Source organism: Moschus berezovskii, chromosome 2, assembly GCF_049115385.1.
Source record: "Moschus berezovskii isolate FMDL1 chromosome 2, NW_MosBer_1.0, whole genome shotgun sequence".
NCBI classification, from domain to species: domain Eukaryota; kingdom Metazoa; phylum Chordata; class Mammalia; order Artiodactyla; family Moschidae; genus Moschus; species Moschus berezovskii.
This window is the reverse complement of record NC_142461.1, coordinates 63,638,693-63,657,871: the sequence shown is the minus strand read 5'-3', so window position 1 is coordinate 63,657,871 and position 19,179 is coordinate 63,638,693. Positions and strand designations below refer to the sequence as shown.

General features: G+C 42.1%; 2 pseudogenes; one reads left to right on the top strand and one right to left on the bottom strand.

The window, feature by feature from the left end:
• The first annotated feature begins 235 nt into the window (after nt 1-235).
• LOC148778540 (large ribosomal subunit protein eL36 pseudogene) lies at nt 236-6,541 on the top strand (annotated as a pseudogene).
• Nucleotides 6,542-11,992: 5,451 nt separating this feature from the next.
• LOC148778539 (uncharacterized) overlaps nt 11,993-19,179 on the bottom strand; it is a 33,660-nt pseudogene continuing 26,473 nt past the window's right edge.

Here is a 19,179-nt window from a genome sequence, read left to right as displayed (position 1 = left end):
GTATAGCTTTTCAGAAGTCTCTATCAGCCTACTTCACTCACTACTGAAAAGGTGATCAAGAAGGGGAAGGTGTGAAGAAATACAAAAAAGGAGAGACTGAACAATATTCAGGAAATTTAAAGTATACTCAGACATTTTGAGTTAGAGTTACAATGCTTGGAACACATTGAACACAGGTGCTCAATCATATGCCTCAATATGTACTACCTGCAAAGAGGAATTATGGAGATGGGAGATGAAGAATCAAGAGCTCAAACAAACTTACATTACTGTCTTAACTGAGAAGTCTTATCAAGAACTGTATATGTTTTAAAACAGCTCTTACTGCTTATAATCTATTATTTTTAAACAAGACTGGTTGTTAATTTTTGTTTTTAACTTGGTTCAATTTAAAAGACACTATTCACCTTGTTATACATATATCTAAGCATGAAGTCCAGTAGAAATGATTTCCCTTTACGAAAAGCTCCTGCCACGGATACCACTACTATGTTTAGATCTCGTATGTGCTCCTGTAGTAATATCTGCTCCAAAGCTTCTTCATCAAGCTCAAAGTTATGGTCATCTTCATGTGCAAGAACAATCTGTACTGGACATGGTTTCTTCATAACCTCATCAGAGTTTACTAGGTCATCATCTTCATAATTCTCACCTCAATGTTCATCACAGCACTGTTTATAATAGCCAGGACATGGAAGCAACCTAGATGTCCATCTAGGAGGGTCGAGGACGAGACGTGGTTAACCCCGGTGTTTGAGTCGCTGGTCCACCGCCGGCGCCGCAGCCCTTGGTGCGGTTCTTGGCTTCGCGTTACCTCGTCCTCCTCCGCCATCTTGTACCGATTTAAAATTAACTCCCCCATAGGTGAACCTTGAAAACATACAACATGAAAGAAGCTAGCCACAAAGGACCACATACTACATGATTCCATTTAGTAGAGGGAACGCTAGTAACAGAAGCAAGAGAATTCCAGAAAAACATCTGCTTTATTGATTACGCCAAAGCCTTTGACTGTGTAGATCACAACAAACTGTGGAAAATTCTGAAAGATGGGAATACCAGACCATCTTACCTGCCTCCTGAGAAATCTGTATACAGGTCAAGAAGCAACAGTTAGAACTATACATGGAAAAACAGACTGGTTCCAAATTGGGAAAGGCTGTATATTGTCACCCTGCTTATTTAACTTATATGCAGAGTACATCATGCAAAATGCCAGGTAGGATGAAGCATAGGCTGGAATCAAGATTGCTGGGGGAAATATCAATAACCTCAGATACACAGATGACACCACCCTTATGGCAGAAAGTGAAGAGGAACTGAAGAGCCTCTTGATGAAAGTGAAAGGTGAGATTGAAAAAGCTGGCTTAAAACTCAACATTAAAAAAATGAAGATCGTGGCATCCAGTCCCATCTCTTCATGGCAAATAGATGGGGAAACAATGGAAAAGTGACAGACTTTTATCTTCCTGGGCTCCAAAATCATTGCAGATGGTGACTGCAGCTATGAAATTAAAAGACACTTGCTCCTTGGAAGAAAAGTTATGACCAACCTAGACAGCATATTAAAAAGCAGAGATGTCAGTTTGCCAACAAAAGCCCATCTATTCAAAGCTATGGTTTTTCAGTAGTCATGTATGGATGTGAGAGTTGGACTGTGAAGAAAGCTGAACGCTGAAGAATGGATGCTTTTGAAGTGTGGTGTTGGAGAAGACACTTGAGAGACCCTTGGACAGCAAGGAGATCAAACCAGTCCATCCTAAAGGAGATCAGTCCTGCATATTCACTGGAAGGACTGATGCTGAAGCTGAAACTCCAATACTTTGGCCACCTGATGTGAAGCGCCAACTACTGGAAAAGACCCTGATACTGTGAAAGATTGAAGGTGGGAGGAGAAGGGGACAACAGAGGATGAGATGGCTGGATGGCATCACCGACTCAATGGACATGAGTTTGAGTGAGCTCTGGGAGTTGGTGAGGGACAGGGAGGCCTGGCGTGCTGCAGTCCAAGGGGTTGCGGAGAGTCGGGCACGACTGAGCGACTGACAGAACTGAGTGACGGAAGGTGGGCTCGTGGTTGCCATGGTAGTGGGAGGAGAGAATGAGGAGTGGCTGTTGATGGGCACGGAGGTTCTTTTTTGGGGTGATGAGGTGTTCTAGAATTACGTAGTGGTGATGTTTGTATAACTTTGTGAATTTACCAAAATGCAGTGAACTTTGTGCTTTAAAAGGATGAATTTTCTTCCACCATGGCAGCCATTGAAGAGCAGCAGCCATGCCTCTGTGCTACACTATGGCCATGGGCCTCAACTAGGGCCACAAGGTGAACAAGAACGTGAGCAAACTGAGCACAGCCGCCACCATGTGTGCTCCCCCAGGGGCACCAAATTCGGTGGGACACAATCTGGGGGTGTGTGACCCCTTAGAAGCGGAGGGCCATGGAGCTGCTCAAGCTCTCCAAGGACAAGTGGGCTGTCAAGTCCACCAAGAAAAGGATGAGAACACGTCCCTGCCGAGAGGAAAAGAGAGGAGTTGAGCAATTTCATGGCCCCCATGAAGAAAGAGGCAGCCAAGGACTGAGCCCCACCTTTTCAGAAAAAAAAAAAAAGGGATGAATTTTATCATACGCAGATTAGACCTTAACAGACAACCAAAGCTGATCTTGCCCTTTACTTCCCAGTTTGCTCACATGGTTTCCCTGTCTTTGTCAGGGGCCCAGTGGGGAGATGCACCAGTGCCTGCCAGGCTCTGTGTGTAGCGGGGTATACACGGTGTTTCATCTCATCTCCATTTCTAGAGGAAGAAGCAAGCATGGAGCAGAGAGGCCCGCATGACTGGTCCCCTGCCAGGCTATGGCTCAGACCCTGCTCAGCTGACTAGCGCCAACCCTGCCAGTACCTCCAGTGCCTCAGACTTGAGGCCCCTTCTCCCCTGGCCTCTCCACTCTCCACCTGTTCCCAGTAGATCTCCAGTCAGCTCCCCCAGTTTACCCCATCAGAATGCCATCACTTGTTGCCAGGCCGGTCGCAAAAGCCTGCTGGTCCACTGCTTCCAAACTATCATTCCTCTAATCTGCCAAGTATTCTCCAGCCCCGTTATCATCCTCAAGTCTGATTCTGGTCCCTTGCCTGCTCTAAAGCACTCTGGGGCTGCTGGTTTCCTGATGGATTGAGCAGACGCTCCTCGGGCTGCATGGGAGACTCTGATGACAGAGTCTTCTTCCTTGAGCAGCTTCTCTGCATATCTCTGAGCACTGCTTTCTGGGCTACTTGGAACTTGGCCATAGCAGGTTGGAGTTTACCAAAGGCTCTACTGATGACTCTGGTGAGAAGCAGACCTCTATACTCAAAGGGGATACATTCAGAGGTCTCCAGAGCTCTTCAAATCTGTGAACAGCAAAGTGCAGTGATTTTCAGCTGGGGGCCCAGGGGCTTCTGGGCAATGTCTGAAAACAGTTTTGGTTATCACAACAATGGGAGGAAGTGCCACTGGCGTCTAGTGGGTGGAAGGCAGGGATGCTGGCTTACAAGGCACAGGACAGCCTGTGCAATCAAGAAAAGCCAATCCTACGTGTTTACAGTGCCAAGGCTGAGAAACTGCGCAAAAGCAGAGAATTCTACTCTTGAAATGTGGAAAAGAAGAAATGAAGATACTGAGTGACTTCAGATGGGTAATGGAAATTGCTGCATATCAGTGATGAAAGCATCCAGGAAGACCATCTTGAGGTGTGGGGCTGAGCAGAGGATGAGCTGAGAGCCCAGCCAGCTAAGTGGTTCAAGCTGAAGCATCCTCAAGCAGGCTCACTTGCAGGCCCTGCCCCCAGCACCAGGTCTCTGTACACGGCACTGTGTACACACGGCACTGTGTACACACAGCTTCTGTGACCCTGGGACTGCACTGTACTTGCCCCTCTGCTTGACTGCATCACCCCCTCCATCTGACTGCCTTGTCGGCAGACTTGTGTCTTGCTCATCACTGAGTGGCAGCCTCTTGCACTAGTGCCTGGCATGTAAAAGAAGCTCAACAGATATTTTAAATCGACAGAATACATGAAGTACCTCTGGGCTTCCCTGGTTTTCTCAGACATTAAAGAATCTGCCTGCAATGTGGGAGACCTGATTTCGATCCTTGGGTTGGAAAGATACCCTGGAGAAGGGAATGGCTATTCACTCCAATATTCTTGCCTGGAGAATTCCATGCACAAAGGAGCCTGACGGGGCCTGCAAACCACGGGGTCACAGAGAGTCTGACACGACCGAGCAACTTTCACTTTCATGAAGTACATCATTCAAATTTTATCTTATCAAAGTGAATAGAGTGTTATCCTTGGCGGAGTGTTTTTGGAGAATAGATAAAGTAGGATGCTAGCCCCTCAGATGTCAAAAACGTTTCCGTAAGCACAGAGAATAGAGTCTGATACTCTAGAGCCTGGCCCATTGGGATGCCGATTTCTTGCCTCTTCCTCTCCTCTCCGCCTCTCATTACACTGCAGTTATAGCAAGCTGTTGCCTCTGTAGGAAGCTGGATAGGAAGGGGCCACGGAGGAGACCGGAGGGAAGAACTGAAGAAGCTTATATCCTCAGAAAAGATCAGTGGCAGATCCCAGTTTGGTGATGTGGCCATTTAAGTGTCTAGATGGAGTCATTTGTAGCCCAGGCCTGGGACACCGGGAAGAAGTCATTCATATGAATCGGGAGAGACTTGAAGAGATAAATGGGGGTGAGGCTTGACTGATAAAAATCAGATTGCTTATTTGTTTACTTTTACTTTTAATGTTTTATTAACCTAATATATAAAAAGTATTTCAGGTGAAAATCAAAATAAAAATTACTAATGAAATATTTTGCATCTTCATATTGTATCTCAGACTGTTTTTTTTTTTAAAGGTACTTATTTATTTGGCTGTGTTGGATCTTAGTTGCAGCATGCAGAATCTTAGTTGTGGCATATGCAATTTAGTTCCCTGACCGAGGATGGAGCCCAGGCCCTCTGCATTGGGAGAGCAGAGCCTTAGCCACTAGACCACCAGGGAAATCCCCAGACTGCTTATTTATATTGGACAACTTGGAGCTATCTTCACTCCCATTTGTTGGGAAGCTGATCAGAAAAATCTGCATACATTTTGTTTTAAGATTATGGACATCTTTGAGATTTTGGGGTGGCTTTCTTCCTGGTTAGGATTAGTTAGAAGCTTTTAGCTACAAGAATGATAACAAATAGCATGTGATTTCATTCATATGTATAATATAAAAAACTAGTAAGCAAACAAAAACTCTCAGATAAGTGAAAAAACCAGACCAAACAAAAACAAACACATAGATAATGAGGATGGATGGAAACACGTTTTGGTGGTGAGCCCACTGTAGGGTACACAGAAGTGGAAATGATATTTTAAACATGAAGCATATAATGTGATAAAGGAATGTAACTTCAGTTAAAAAAGTTAAAAATCTTAAAAAAAGAATTTATTGGAACTATATAGAACAGCTCTCAGAAGCTATACTAAAGCTTATTGATAGCTTAGCAGTGAATGGTGAACAGTGCTGCCAGATTTGTAGTCTCCAAAGGAGAAGATTTAACTCCGGGACCAAAGACAGTCTCAGTCACTCAGAGCTTTGTGTAGGTTTTATTTAAAGTGAAAGTGACAGAAAAAGCTGACATAGACATCAGAACGGGGTAGGAGAGTACCTGCCTCACTAGTTTAAGCGGGGCTTTATATACTTCTCAACTGGCTGCTGAGAATAGATAAAAAGAATACCTCAAGGTTCTAAGAGTTCCACCAGACCCTTTCCCAAGGCATCCATTATAAGATAACTTTGGCACAAAATTAGCCAGGGAGAACCGGTTCCGGGCAATGTCTCTGGGCAAGATATACTGTTGCTGTGTAATCAGGGGTACAAGGTCTTGAGAAACAGGTTCCCAGGCATGATTTGTTACAATTATAATCATTAACATAGAGCCTAAGAAAAGCATCTCCATGAGTAAAACATTATGCTGTGTGATTATTAGTTCCTGACCTAAAGAAAGGCCGGTTCTTGGGCAAGATGCATTGTTGCACAAGGCTTAAGGAAAGCATGAGTGAGAATGTTCACTTCCTCCTTAAAGGACCGTAAACTAACTCTCTCATTATGAACTGCTCTTATTTTTACTTATTTATCTATGTTAAACAAATATAGTTGATTTTCAATGTTGTATTAATTTCTGATGCAGGGGTACAATTTAAAAAATTCACCAGTTTTAAGCATACAATTTTGTTGAGGTTTGACTGTAATCATGTAATCACCACCACTATCAAAATGTAGGACAATTCTGCCACTCCTGAAAGTTCCCTTGTATCTCCTTACTGTCAGCCCTCTTCCTGAACCCTGGCTCCTGGCAACCACTAATCTGCTTTGTCACCATATATAGTTTGGCCTTTTCCAGAATTTCATAGAATTGTATAGCATGTAGCTTTTGTGTCTGACTTCTTTCACTTAGTGTAATACTTTTGAGATTCATGTTTGGTTTTTGCAGATCAGTAGTTTTTCCTTTCCTTTGCTGAGTAGACTACTTTGTATGGATGAACCACAATGTATCCATTCACCAGTGGTTGGATGTTTGGGTATTATGAAGACAGCTGCTGTAAACATTCCCATACAGGCCTCTGTGTGGCCATGTTTTTTTTTGGCTGTGCTGCGCGCAGAATCTTAGTTCCCCAACCAGGGTCTGAATCCAGGCCCCTGGCATTGGAAGCTTGGAGTCCTAACAACTGGACCACCAGGTAATTCCCATGTGTGGATATGTTTTTATTTCTCTTGGATAAAAATCTACAAATGAAATTGCTGAGTCATGTGATAAGTATATATTTAATTTTATTAATTTATTTTCTTAAGTGGCCATATCATTTTGATTCTTACTGATCAATGAGTAGCATATGTTCGGTATACTGCACAAATCTCAATTACACAGCAGGATAAAAATGTAAGCATAGGGGTAGGGTAAAAAAATGTAAGCATATTCCTCAAAAAATTAAAAATAGAATCATTATATTTAGCAATTCCACTTCTGGGTACATATCCAAAAAGACTGATAACAGGGTCTCCAAGGGATATTTGCACACCTAAATTCATAGCAGCATATTCACAATAGCCAAGAGGTGGAAGCAATTCCAGTGTCCATGGGTGGGCGAATGGATAAAAAGAAGAACTGTATATATCTCCAATGGAATATTCAGTTCAGTTCAGTCACTCAGTCGTGACCGACTCTTTGCGACCCCATGAATCACAGCACGCCAGGCCTCCCTGTCCATCACCAACTCCCGGAGTTCACTCAAACTCATGTCCATAGAGTCGGTGATGCCATCCAGCCATCTCATTCTCTGTCATCCCCTTCTCCTCCTGCCCCCAATCCTTCCCAGCATCAGAGTCTTTTCCAGTGAGTCAACTCTTCACATGAGGTGACCAAAGTAGTGGAGTTTCAGCTTTAGCATCAGTCCTAATGAACACCCAGGATAGACCTCCTTTAGAGTGGACTGGTTGGATCTCCTTACAGTCCAAGGGACTCTCAAGAGTCTTCTCCAGCACCACAGTTCAAAAGCATCAATTCTTCAGCGCTCAGCTTTCTTCACAGTCCAACTCTCACATCCATACATGGCCACGGGAAAAACCATAGCCTTGACTAGACGGACCTCGGTTGGCAAAGTAATGTCTCTGCTTTTTAATATGCTATCTAGGTTGATCGTAACTTTCCTTCCAAGGAGTAAGTGTCTTTTAATTTCATGGCTGCAATCAGCATCTGAAGTAATTTTGGAGCCCCCCAAAATAAAGCCTGACACTGTTTCCACTGTTTCCCCATCTATTTCCCATGAAATGATGGGACCAGATGCCATGATCTTCGTTTTCTGAATGTTGAGTTTTAAGCCAACTTTTTCACTCTTCTCTTTCACTTTCATCAAGAGGCTTTTGAGTTCCTCTTCACTTTCTGCCATAAGGGTGGTGTCCTCTGGGTATCTGAGGTTACTGATATTTCTCCCAGCAATCTTGATTCCAGCTTGTGCTTCATCCAGCCCAGCATTTTGCATGATGTACTCTGCATATAAGTTAAATAAGCAGGGTGACAATATACAACCTTGACGTACTCCTTTTCCTATTTGGAACCGGTCTGTTGTTCCATGTCCAGTTCTAACTGTTGCTTCTTGACCTGCATACAGATTTCTCAGGAGGCAGGTTAGATGGTCTGGTATTCCCATCCCGTTCAGAATTTCCCACAGTTTGTTGTGATCCACACAGTGAAAGGCTTTGGCATAATCAATAAAGCAGAAGTAGATGTTTTTCTGGAATTCTCTTGCTTTTTCGATGATCCAGTGGATGTTGGCAATTTGATCTCTGGTTCCTCTGCTTTTTCTAAATCCAGCTTGAACATCTAGAAGTTCACAATTCATGTACTGTTGAAGCCTGGCTTGTAGAATTTTCAACCTTCTCCAAGAGTCTTCTCCAGCACCACAATTCAAAAGCATCAATTCTTCAGTGTTCAGCCTTCTTTGTGGTCCAACTTTCACACCTGTACATGACTACTGGAAAAATCAATAGCTTTGACTATATGGACCTTTGTCAACAAAGAGTAATGGTTAAAATGACTTATTTTATGCTATGCACTTTTCACCACAATTGGGAAAAAAAGAAATAAGTAAAAGATATATACACACACACACACACACCTGTATGACCACCTCCAGATTAAGGTATCAGAAATTTTATCCTTTGAACCTAAATGGTCCATCCCCAGTCAGTACTCAACCTATAGAATAATTTCTGTAACAATTTTGATGCAGTTAGGAGTGTTTGAATGCTTTCTTACATTCAAACCTAAGATACTCCAGACTCATTATTCAATCTTCAGGGTATCTGGTTTTCTTTTAATGAGAAATGGTGTTTAAAGACCCCAGTATGGGCATGAGGAGTTGCTGGTTGCTCCTGGTTATCACTGCTGTTGGACCTTTTGAGTAGACACTGCCAGGACATATTTTAAAAAACATTTATTTATTTATTATGGGCATATAGTTGATTCACAATGTTGTGTTAGTTCTGGTGCACAGCAGAGTGACTCAGTTGTATGTATATGTGTTCTTTTTCATATTCTTTTCCCTTATGGTTTATTACAGAATACTGAATATACTCCCCATGTTGTCAGTAGGACCTTTTTTATCCAAGACATACTTTTAAAAGGGAAAAATAATTCACAAGTTTATTTTTATATTTCCAGTTCAGTTTACAGATTATCAGGTTTTATGTCTTTGAAATCTCTGCTTGTGCCTCTCCTCGCTCACCCTAACTTTCTTTGTGCCGAATGTTATGATCAGAGTTTCTCGTAGCCCTCATCCTACTGTCTGTGTCTCTACCCATCTCTCTCTGTAGCACTTTCACGATATTGCTTCCAATGATGTGATTAAGTCTGCTGAGTGAGGTTTAATATTTTTTTACGTTTTTTTCCTTGTCCTTAGGCTTTTTAAAATAAATGTCAACATCTACACACTGAAAAGTGAAAGTGTTAGTTGCTCAGTCATGTCTGACTTTTTGCCACCCCAGGCACTGTAGCCCGCCAGATTCCTCTGTCCATGGAATTCTCCAGGCAAGAACAGTGGGATGGGTAGTCATTCTCTTCTTCAGAGGAACTTCCTGATCAGGGGATTGAACCCAGGTCTCCTGCGTTGCATTTACCATCTGAGCCACCATTTACACATTCAGTTCAGTTCAGTTCAGTCGCTCAGTCGTGTCCGACTCTCCGCGACCCCATGAATCACAGCACGCCAGGCCTCCCTGTCCATCACCAACTCCCGGAGTACACTCAAACTCATGTCCACAGAGTCAGTGATGGCATTCAGCCATCTCATTCTCCGTCGTCCCCTTCTCCTCCCGCCCCCAACCTTTCCCAGCATCAGAGTCTTTTCCAGTGAGTCAACTCGTCGCATGAGGTGGCCAAAGTATTGCAGTTTCAGCTTTAGCATCAGTCCCTCCAATGAACACCCAGGATTGATCTCCTTTAGAATGGACTGGTTGGATCTCCTTGCAGTATAAGGGACTCTCAAGAGTCTTCTCCAACACCACAGTTCAAAAGCATCGATTCTTCGGCGATCAGCTTTCTTCACAGTCCAACTCTCACATCCATACATGACCACGGGAAAAACCATTGCCTTGACTAGACGGACCTTGGTTGGCAAAGTAATGTCTCTGCTTTTTAATATACTATCAAGGTTGGTCATAACTTTCCTTCCAAGGAGCAAGCGTCTTTTAATTTCATGGCTGCAATCAGCATCTGCAGTGATTTTGGAGCCCCCAAAAATAAAGTCTGACACTGTTTCCACTGTTTTTCCATCTATTTCCCATGAAGTGATGGGACCAGATGCCATGATCTTTGTTTTCTGAATGTTGAGCTTCAAGCCAACCTTTTCACTCTCCTCTTTCACTTTCATCAAGAGGCTTTTGAGTTCCTCTTCACTTTCTGCCATAAGGGTAGTGTCATCTGCATATCTGAGGTTATTGATATTTCTCCCAGCAATCTTGATTCCAGCTTGTGCTTCTTCCAGCCCAGCGTTCCTCATGATGTACTCTGCATATAAGTTAAATAAGCAAGGTGACAATAGACAACCTTGACATACACCTTTTCCTACTTGGAACCAGTCTGTTGTTCCATGTCCAGTTCTAACTGTTGCTTTCTGACCTGCATACAGGTTTCTCAAGAGGCAGGTCAGGTGGTCTGGGATTCCCATTTCTTTCAGAATGTTCCACAGTTTATTGTGATCCACACAGTCAAAGGCTTTGGCATAGTCAATGAAGCAGAAATAGATGTACACATTACTATACATAAAATAAATAATATCAATAGATATCAATGTCAACAAGGTCCTACTGTATAGCATAGGGAATTCTACTCAATATTCTGTAATAACCTATGTGGGAAAAGAATAAAGAATAGATACATCTGTGTGTATAATTGAATCAATTTACTGTATACCTGATACTAACATAACATTGTAAATCAACTATACTCCAATATAAAATAAAAATTAAAAAAATAATTTTTACCATTTAGAATTTTTTGATGTGGCAATTAGAAATTTTAAATTACATATGTGGTTCACATAATATTTCTATTGGACGCTGGCTTAGCACATTGTAAGCACTGTACAGAGTGTTAGTGATCACTGGTTTATTGTGGAATATACTATACAGACAATGTTTACCTTACAAAATCACATAAGGATAAAATGAAATATGTAAAGCTCTTAGCGCAGTGTTAGGCACGTAACAACGGCTCAGTAAATGGTACCTATCGCAGGTAAGTAGAGCAGTCATCATTTCTTGTGGGGTGACAGAACTGGAGGGCTGTGTTGGGTTGCCTATGCTGAAAGTTTTGAAAATCTAGCTGTGAAGATGGGGCTTAATTCTCTGCACAACCAAGAACCACCGAGCCACACACGATCCGAGATGTGTGGTATTATATTTAATATCTTTTATATAAATACACAGAAAAGTAGAAAATACAAAATTTTAGGGATTGGAAGATAAAGGTGGAGAACTTGGTAAGAAGCCAGAACTGGAGAAGTCTGTTAAGGCCACCTTGGCCTCCTCTTTTGGCTTCTTGCTTCTCCTTGGTTTTCTCCCTTTCTGTGACTTCTTTTTTCTCTTCTTGGTCTTTATTCTTCTCATCTTCTGTTTTGATTCTCAGCTTTTTTGAAGTTGGAAAAGTTCTTACAACTGCCTTCCCCTCCTCATCAGAGTCAGAGAAGTGTTCCTTACAGGCAGTTTGTTTGTCTGAGGAACACAGTGAGATTTGCTTTTCAGGGTCTTCTTTACCCTCATCACCACTCTCTTCTGGAATGGCATCCTCAGGAATGGCCTGCCTTTGTACCCAGTACAAGCCTGCAAGAAAGGAAGGCAGTATTCAAATTAACATGTTCTTGTTTGACCCAAACAACTCATTTTCAACATAGACGTATCACCTCTGTATGAGATGTCTAGCTAAAGCAAGCACCACCAACAAGACCAAGGCAATATCTCCTCTTCGGAGGTTTAAGTTTTGCCCAGAATTTTCTATACAGGGACTATTCCATATCGAAAGTCATTGCTCCCACAACAAAGCCTGGGACTGCCACATGCATGTGGATCAGGCAAACAGACACGTTAGTATTTGCTTTGCTCTTCAATTTATATAATCCATATGTAACAATTGCTGCAAAACCCATCATTCCAATGGGACAAATGGTGCCTCTCTAGCTTTTTGGACAAGTTTAGATCCCTGATCTTCATCATGTGAAAAAAGAGAAACATCTGTGTCGCTTGACACAGTGATTGAAGAATCTTCAGCAGCTACAGGACGTTTCAGGCTTCTACTGGCGTCTATCTGACTTTTTGATGATAGCCATCCCAGGGGTAGAAAGTGACATCTCACTGTAGGTTTCTTTTTTCTCACTGTAGTTTTTGATTTGCATTTCCCTGATGACTAATGATGCTGAGCATCTTTCCATACCTTTTTGGCCATTTGTGTCTCTTCCTGGAAAAATATCTATTTAAGTCTTTTATCGAGCTAAACATTTGCCTATTTGTCTTTTAATTGTTGAATTATAAGAGTTTCTTTATAAATTCTGGACTTCCCAGGTGGCTCAGTGGGTAAAGAATCTGCTTGCAATCCAGAGACACAGGAGACACGGGAGACGCAGGTTTGATCCCTGGGTTGGGAAAATCCCCTGGAAAAGGAAATGGCAACCCACTCCAGTATTCTTGCCTGGAGAATCCCATGGACCGAGGAGCCTGTCGGGCTACAGTTCATGGGGCTGCAAAGAGTCAGACGCAATGAATGACTAAACACATATATTTTAGATACAAGTCTCTTATCCGATATATGATTTGCTAATAATTATCTTTCATTCTGTTGTCTGTCTTTTCACTTTCCTGGTGCTGTATTTTTAAAAAAATTTTTTAGTTGGAGTATAGTTGCTTTACAATGTTGCGTTAGTTTTTACTGTAGGCAAAATGAACCAGCTATATGTATACATATATATTCTTTTTTTTAGGATTTCCTTCCCATTTAGGTCACCACAGAGTGGTGTTCCCTGTGCTATAAGTAGTTTCTCATTAGTTTTCTATTCTGTATGTAGTATCAATAATGTGTATGTGTCAGTCCCAATCTCCGAACTCCTCCCATCCCACCGCTTTTCTCTTTGGTATCCATAGGTTTGTTCTCTGTCTGTGTCTCTATTTCTGCTTTGTAAATAAGATTCTCTATACCAGTTTTTTCAGATTCCACATACGTGCATTGATACACAATATTTGTCGTTTGGTTGATGTCCAGTACATGTATTTTTCTTTGCTTGCTTGTGCTTCCATGTTTCTTTTTGAAAATATAAGCAAATGCAAATGAATAAATCTTCCACTTAGTCTTCTGCAAGATATGGTGTACTATTCCCCTCTTTTGTACTTTGATCTTTCCTCCCTCCCTGCTTAGTTATTTCCTTAAGATGACCCCGTATCAGTTTTAGAGGTAGTTCTTATTCCTTTTTCCAGCTGCAGAGTACTTCAATGTCCAATAGTTGATCCAACTAATTTCCTGTTGATGGATATTTGGATTTTTCAGTCTTTTGCTATTACAGTAGTACTATGATTATAGCTTTGTGCAATGATCTTTTTTTCTCCTTCATTTTTGTTGACATTTCTTTGAGATAGAAGTGGAGTATATGGTACAAAAGGGAAATGCATATGTAATTTTGCCAAATTCCCCTCTGCAGGGATTGTTCCACAACTAGCCATGGAAGAGAAGTTTTGTTCCTCCATAACATTATCATCAGTGTGTTTTGTTATGTTTATAGATTTTCATTTATTTGATGTGTGATAAATGGTATTTCCCTGTGGGTTTAACATTAAAAGAAAAACTTTTAATACATTGTTTAAAGGTCACTTTCCATTTACAGTTACTACAAAATGTTGACTATATTCCCCACATTGTACAACACATCCTTGAGCCTATGTTTCACCCAGCCTATCTTGCGGCACTATTTATAATAGCCAGGACATGGAAGCAACCTAAATGTCCATCAACAGAAGAATGCATGAATAACATGTGGTCCACATATATGATGGAATATCACTCAGCTATAGAAGGAACAAAATAGTGCCATTTGCAGAGACACAGATGGACCTTGAGATTGTCATACAGAGTGACGTTAAGTCAGAAAGAGAAAAACAAGTATTGTATAATATTGCTTTTATGCAGAATCTAGAAAAATGGTAGAGATGAACTTCTTTGAAAAGCAGAAATAGAGACACAGATGTAGAGAACAAACTTCTGGATACCAAGGCAGGGAGAGAGGATGGGATGATTAGGAGACTGAGGTTGACTTATATACACTGCTGCTGCTGCTGCTAAGTCACTTCAGTCGTGTCTGACTCTGCGACCCCATAGACGGCAGCTCACCAGGCTCCCCCGTCCCTGGGATTCTCCAGGCAAGAACACTGGAGTGGATTGCCATTTCCTTCTCCAGTGCATGAAAGTGAAAAGTGAAAGTGAAGTTTCTTCAGTCGTGTCCGACTCTTAGTGACCCCATGGACTGCAGCCTACCAGGCTCCTCCGTCCATGGGATTTTCCAGGCAAGAGTACTGGAGTGGGGTGCCATTGCCTTCTCCGTTATATACACTACTTTGTATAATCTAGATAAACCAGATAACTAATGAGCACCCACTGTATAGCACTGGGAACTCTACTCAGTGCTCTGTGGTGACCTCAATGGGAAGCAAATCTAAAAAAGAGGGGGTATGTGGATAGGTATAACTGATTCACTTTGGTGTATAGCAGAAACTAACACAATGTTGTAAAGCAACTATATTCTAATAAAGATTAATAAAAAATTATAAAATTTTCATTTACAGTTACTACAAAATATTGGCTCTATTCTCTGTGTTGGACAATACATACTTGAGCCTATCTTATACCCAATAGTTTGTACCTCCTACTCCCCTACCCCTAAATTGTCTCTCCTGTCTCCCAGTTGGTAACCACTAGTTTGTTCTATCTCTGACTCTGCTTCTTTTTTGTTATATTCACTCGTTTGTTGTATTTTTTGGATTCCATATATAAGTGATATCATACAATATTTATCTTTCTCTCTCTGACTCATTTCACTTAGCATAATACCCTCCAAGTCCATCCATGTTGCTGCAAATGGCAACATTTCATTCTTTTTATGTCTCAGTTGTGTTCCGTTGTATATATGTACCACATCCTCTTTATCCATTCATCTGTTGATGAGACCTTAGGTTCAGTAAGTCACAAATAATAAATGTTGGCAAGGATGAGGAGAAAAGGGAAACTTTGTACACTACTGGTGGGGATGTAAATTGGTGCAGCTGCTATAGAAAACAGTATGGAGTTTCCCCAAAAAACTAAAACTAGAATTCCCATATGACCCAACAATTTCACTTCTGGGAATATACCTGGACAAATTCTAATTCAAAAGGGTATATGCACCCCTATGTTCATAGAGGCATTATTTACAGTTGCCCAGACATGGAAAGAATCTCCTTGTGGTTTTAATTTATATTTCCTTTATTGTAAGCCTGGTTGAGCATCTTTTCATATATTTAAGAGCCGTTTTACACCTTAGAAAAATTAATTTCTAAGAGTCAGCTTGAATGCTTTTCCCTGGCCTCCTGTCCCTATCACAGAGGCTTGTCAAGTCTACATAAAAAATTATCTCAAATCACTTCCTTTTCTCCACCTTGTCTGACACTACTTAAATCACCCTGTCATGATCTCTTTTCTAATCTTTCTTCATACAGCAACTCTGTTAGAAATCCTGAACTGCATTTCCATTGCACTTACAATAATTGCTGAGGCTCTAAGGCCCTGTACAGGCCAGCCCTGCCACTGTGTCCCCAGCTTCAGCTTGGCCACTGTCCCCCCTTGTTTACTGAGCTTCCCCCCAGCAGCCTACGTTTTGTGTACCTTGGTGCCTTTCTACTTGCTCTGCTTTTGGGAGAGCTCACAGTCCAGCTTCCTCCTGTTCGTCCTCTGGTCTCAGGGTAAATGGTCCTTCCTCACAGAGAACTTCGCCTCTTTCTTTGTGAATGAGGCTCACTCATATAGCCACCAGCATTTTCCCCTCAGAGTGGCCATCACAGCTGTTGTGATTTGCCTGCAAAAGGGACCACATTTGTTCTGTTCACATAGTAGATGCTCAATTAAGTGCTCATCGACTGAGTGATTGCTTACAGTGTGGGGGCTACACAAGACAGTGTAGGGAGGGCTGTTGCAAAACATGAGGGAGGAAGAGAAAGTGATCCATTTTTGGGGGTCAGAGAGCCCTCCATACTCTCAGATTTAGAGGTCATGATTCAGAAGCAGCTGTCCACTCTGATCAGTGGGAAGTTGACTATAGAAGAGAGCTCATGAAAAAGCAATTTATCTGCTTGTGGACCTTTGCTCAACTGTCTTTGTCTTTTTTTCCTGCTTTCTGAACACAGTAGTTAGCTTCAGGCAGAGAAAACTCACCACCGAGTCCAGAGCTCCAGTTGCTATGGGAACCTCTCTTTGTCACCGTTAGGTAAGAGGATGTTCGAACAAGGTTTGGCTTCCCAGTGCTTCAGCCTCTGGTCATGGGTAGATTTCCCATCGGAATATAGCTGATTGCTGTTCTGTTGTTTTTCCTTTGTTACTAACTGCTTTTGTGATGACGAGTAAGTGAAAAAAGTGGATCATGGAAGTGAGAACAGAAAGAGGCTGCCCTTGCTTAGTGCCTCCACTGGGTTTGCCTTCCATTTAACCCCAGCCCCCATGCAGGTTAGTGGGGGATGGCCCAGGCCCTCTGTCCTGGAAAAGACGGGAGAGAACAGGTCTGCGGGCTGCCACAGTGCACACACTCTGTCTCTGGGTGGCCTATACTGCTGCAGACATGTGGGCCCAAAGCTTCCAGGTCTCTTGATTCTTGAGAGAAGCACCTAAAATTTAAATATTGGCAATTACAAGGGGAGGGTGGGGAGGTGGAGGGAAAGATTGGGAGTTTGGGATTATCAGATGCAAACTATTATATATAGAATGAGTAAACAATAAAGTCTTAACTATACAACACAGGAAACTGTACTCAATATCCTGTGAAAAATGAAAAAGAATATGTGTGTGTGTGTGTATATATATATATATGTATAAAGAAATAAAAGCTACAATGAAATATCACCTCCCATCAGCCAGAAAGACTATCATCAAAAAATTCACAAACAGTAAATTCTGGAGAGAGTGTGGAGAGAAGGGAACCCTCCTACACTGTTGGTGGGAATGTAAATTGGTGTAGCCACTATGGAGAACAGAATGGAGGTTCCTTAAAAAACTAAAAATAGAACTACCATATGACCCTGCAATCCCATGCATATATGCTATGCATATATCTGGAAAAACATTATCTGAGAGAATATATGCACCTTAAAAAACTAAAAATAGAACTACCATATGACCCTGCAATCCCATGCATATATGCTATGCATATATCTGGAGAAAAACATTATCTGAGAGAATATATGCACCCCAATATTCATTGAAGCACTGTTTACAATAGCCAAGACATGGAAGCAACCTAAATGTCCATTGACAGAGGAATGGATAAAGAAAATGTGGTGCACATATACAATGGAATATTACTCAGCCATGAAAAAGAATGAAATAATGCCATTTGTGGGAACATGGATGGACCTAGAGACTGTCACACTGAGTGAAGTAAGTCAGAGAAGGAAAAATATATGACATCCCTTATATGTAGAATTTAAAAAGAAATGATACAAGTGAAGTTATTCGCAAAATAGAAAGAGACTCACAGACTTAGAGGACAATCTTACTGTTGCAGGGTAGGAGGAAGAATAGGGGGAAAAGATAGCTAGGGAGTTTGGGATGGACATGTCCACACTGCTATATTTAAAATGGATAACCAACAAGGTCCTACTGTATAGAATATGGAACTCCGCTCAATGTTATGTGGCAGCCTGGTTGGGAGGAGAGTCTGGGGGAGAATGGATACATGTATACACATGGCTGAGTTCCTTCTCTGTTCACCTGAAACCATCACAATATCGTTAATCAGCTATGACACAATATAAAATAAAAAGTTAAAAAAATTTAAAACAATATATAATGCATATAGTATACACATATTGATCCCTTCCTGACCAGGAATTGAATCCATGTTTCCTGCTGGACAGGCAGTTCTTACTGCTGAGCCACCAGGGTTCGGAAGACTCCTTGGAGAAAGAAATGGCAACACACTGCAATATTCTTGCCTGGGAAATCTGATGGACAGAATAGCCTGGCAGGCTACATGGGGTCGCAAAAGAGTCGGACATGATTTAGAGACTAAACAACAGCAATAAATCAACTATATTTTAATTAAAAGAGAGAGAGAGAACTTAAAAAAATTGGCAGCTAATTCAAATAAATCAAGCTAACCCTGCGGGGGTAACACACAGCACTGTGTGGGCCAGCAGGGAGGAACCACAGGCCAGTAGAGCCAGTAGGCCCTTCCTGTCTCCCTGTTAGTTACAGAGATGATGCCAGTTCCTACTTCCCCATGTTCTGGATCTGCAGGAGCAGTTCCCCAGCTGTGAGGAGCAGGTGGGCTTCTTGCTTGAAAAGATGACTGAATGTGGTTTTATATCCTGGGAGCGTGGAGGCCAGAAGGCCAGGCTTGGGAGGCGGAGGAGCTGGATGATGACTTGTCTCTGCATAATAACAATAAGGGCTCAGTTTCAAGGTGCTAGTCGCAAAGAGGACCCTGAGAGGAGGAAACTTCTTAGAGTTTTAGAGAGGACTTTAGGGGGAGGACGGTTTTGGGGTTACATGACACACTCGGCAGGATGTAAACGATTTCCAGATCCAGCACTTCTCTCCTGCACCCTCTCTGTTGGACCCTGTCTTCGGCCAGGTCTCTTCTCTATTTTCTTCCCCCACTTCCCCAGCCTCCTTGAGGTCCCTGCTGGTGGGGGGCCACTCGGCAAGACAAACTCCCGGCCGCCAGTGGAGCAATGATCATCCTGGATTCCCTCTTGGAGGAGTAGAGGTGGGGGGAGGTGATGGGACATATCTACTGGTCTCCATCTACCTTCTCACAACTACCCTGGGTTGCATTTGTCTCCCTGAGCAAGCCTATTTTGTCCCGAGGGCTCACAGGGT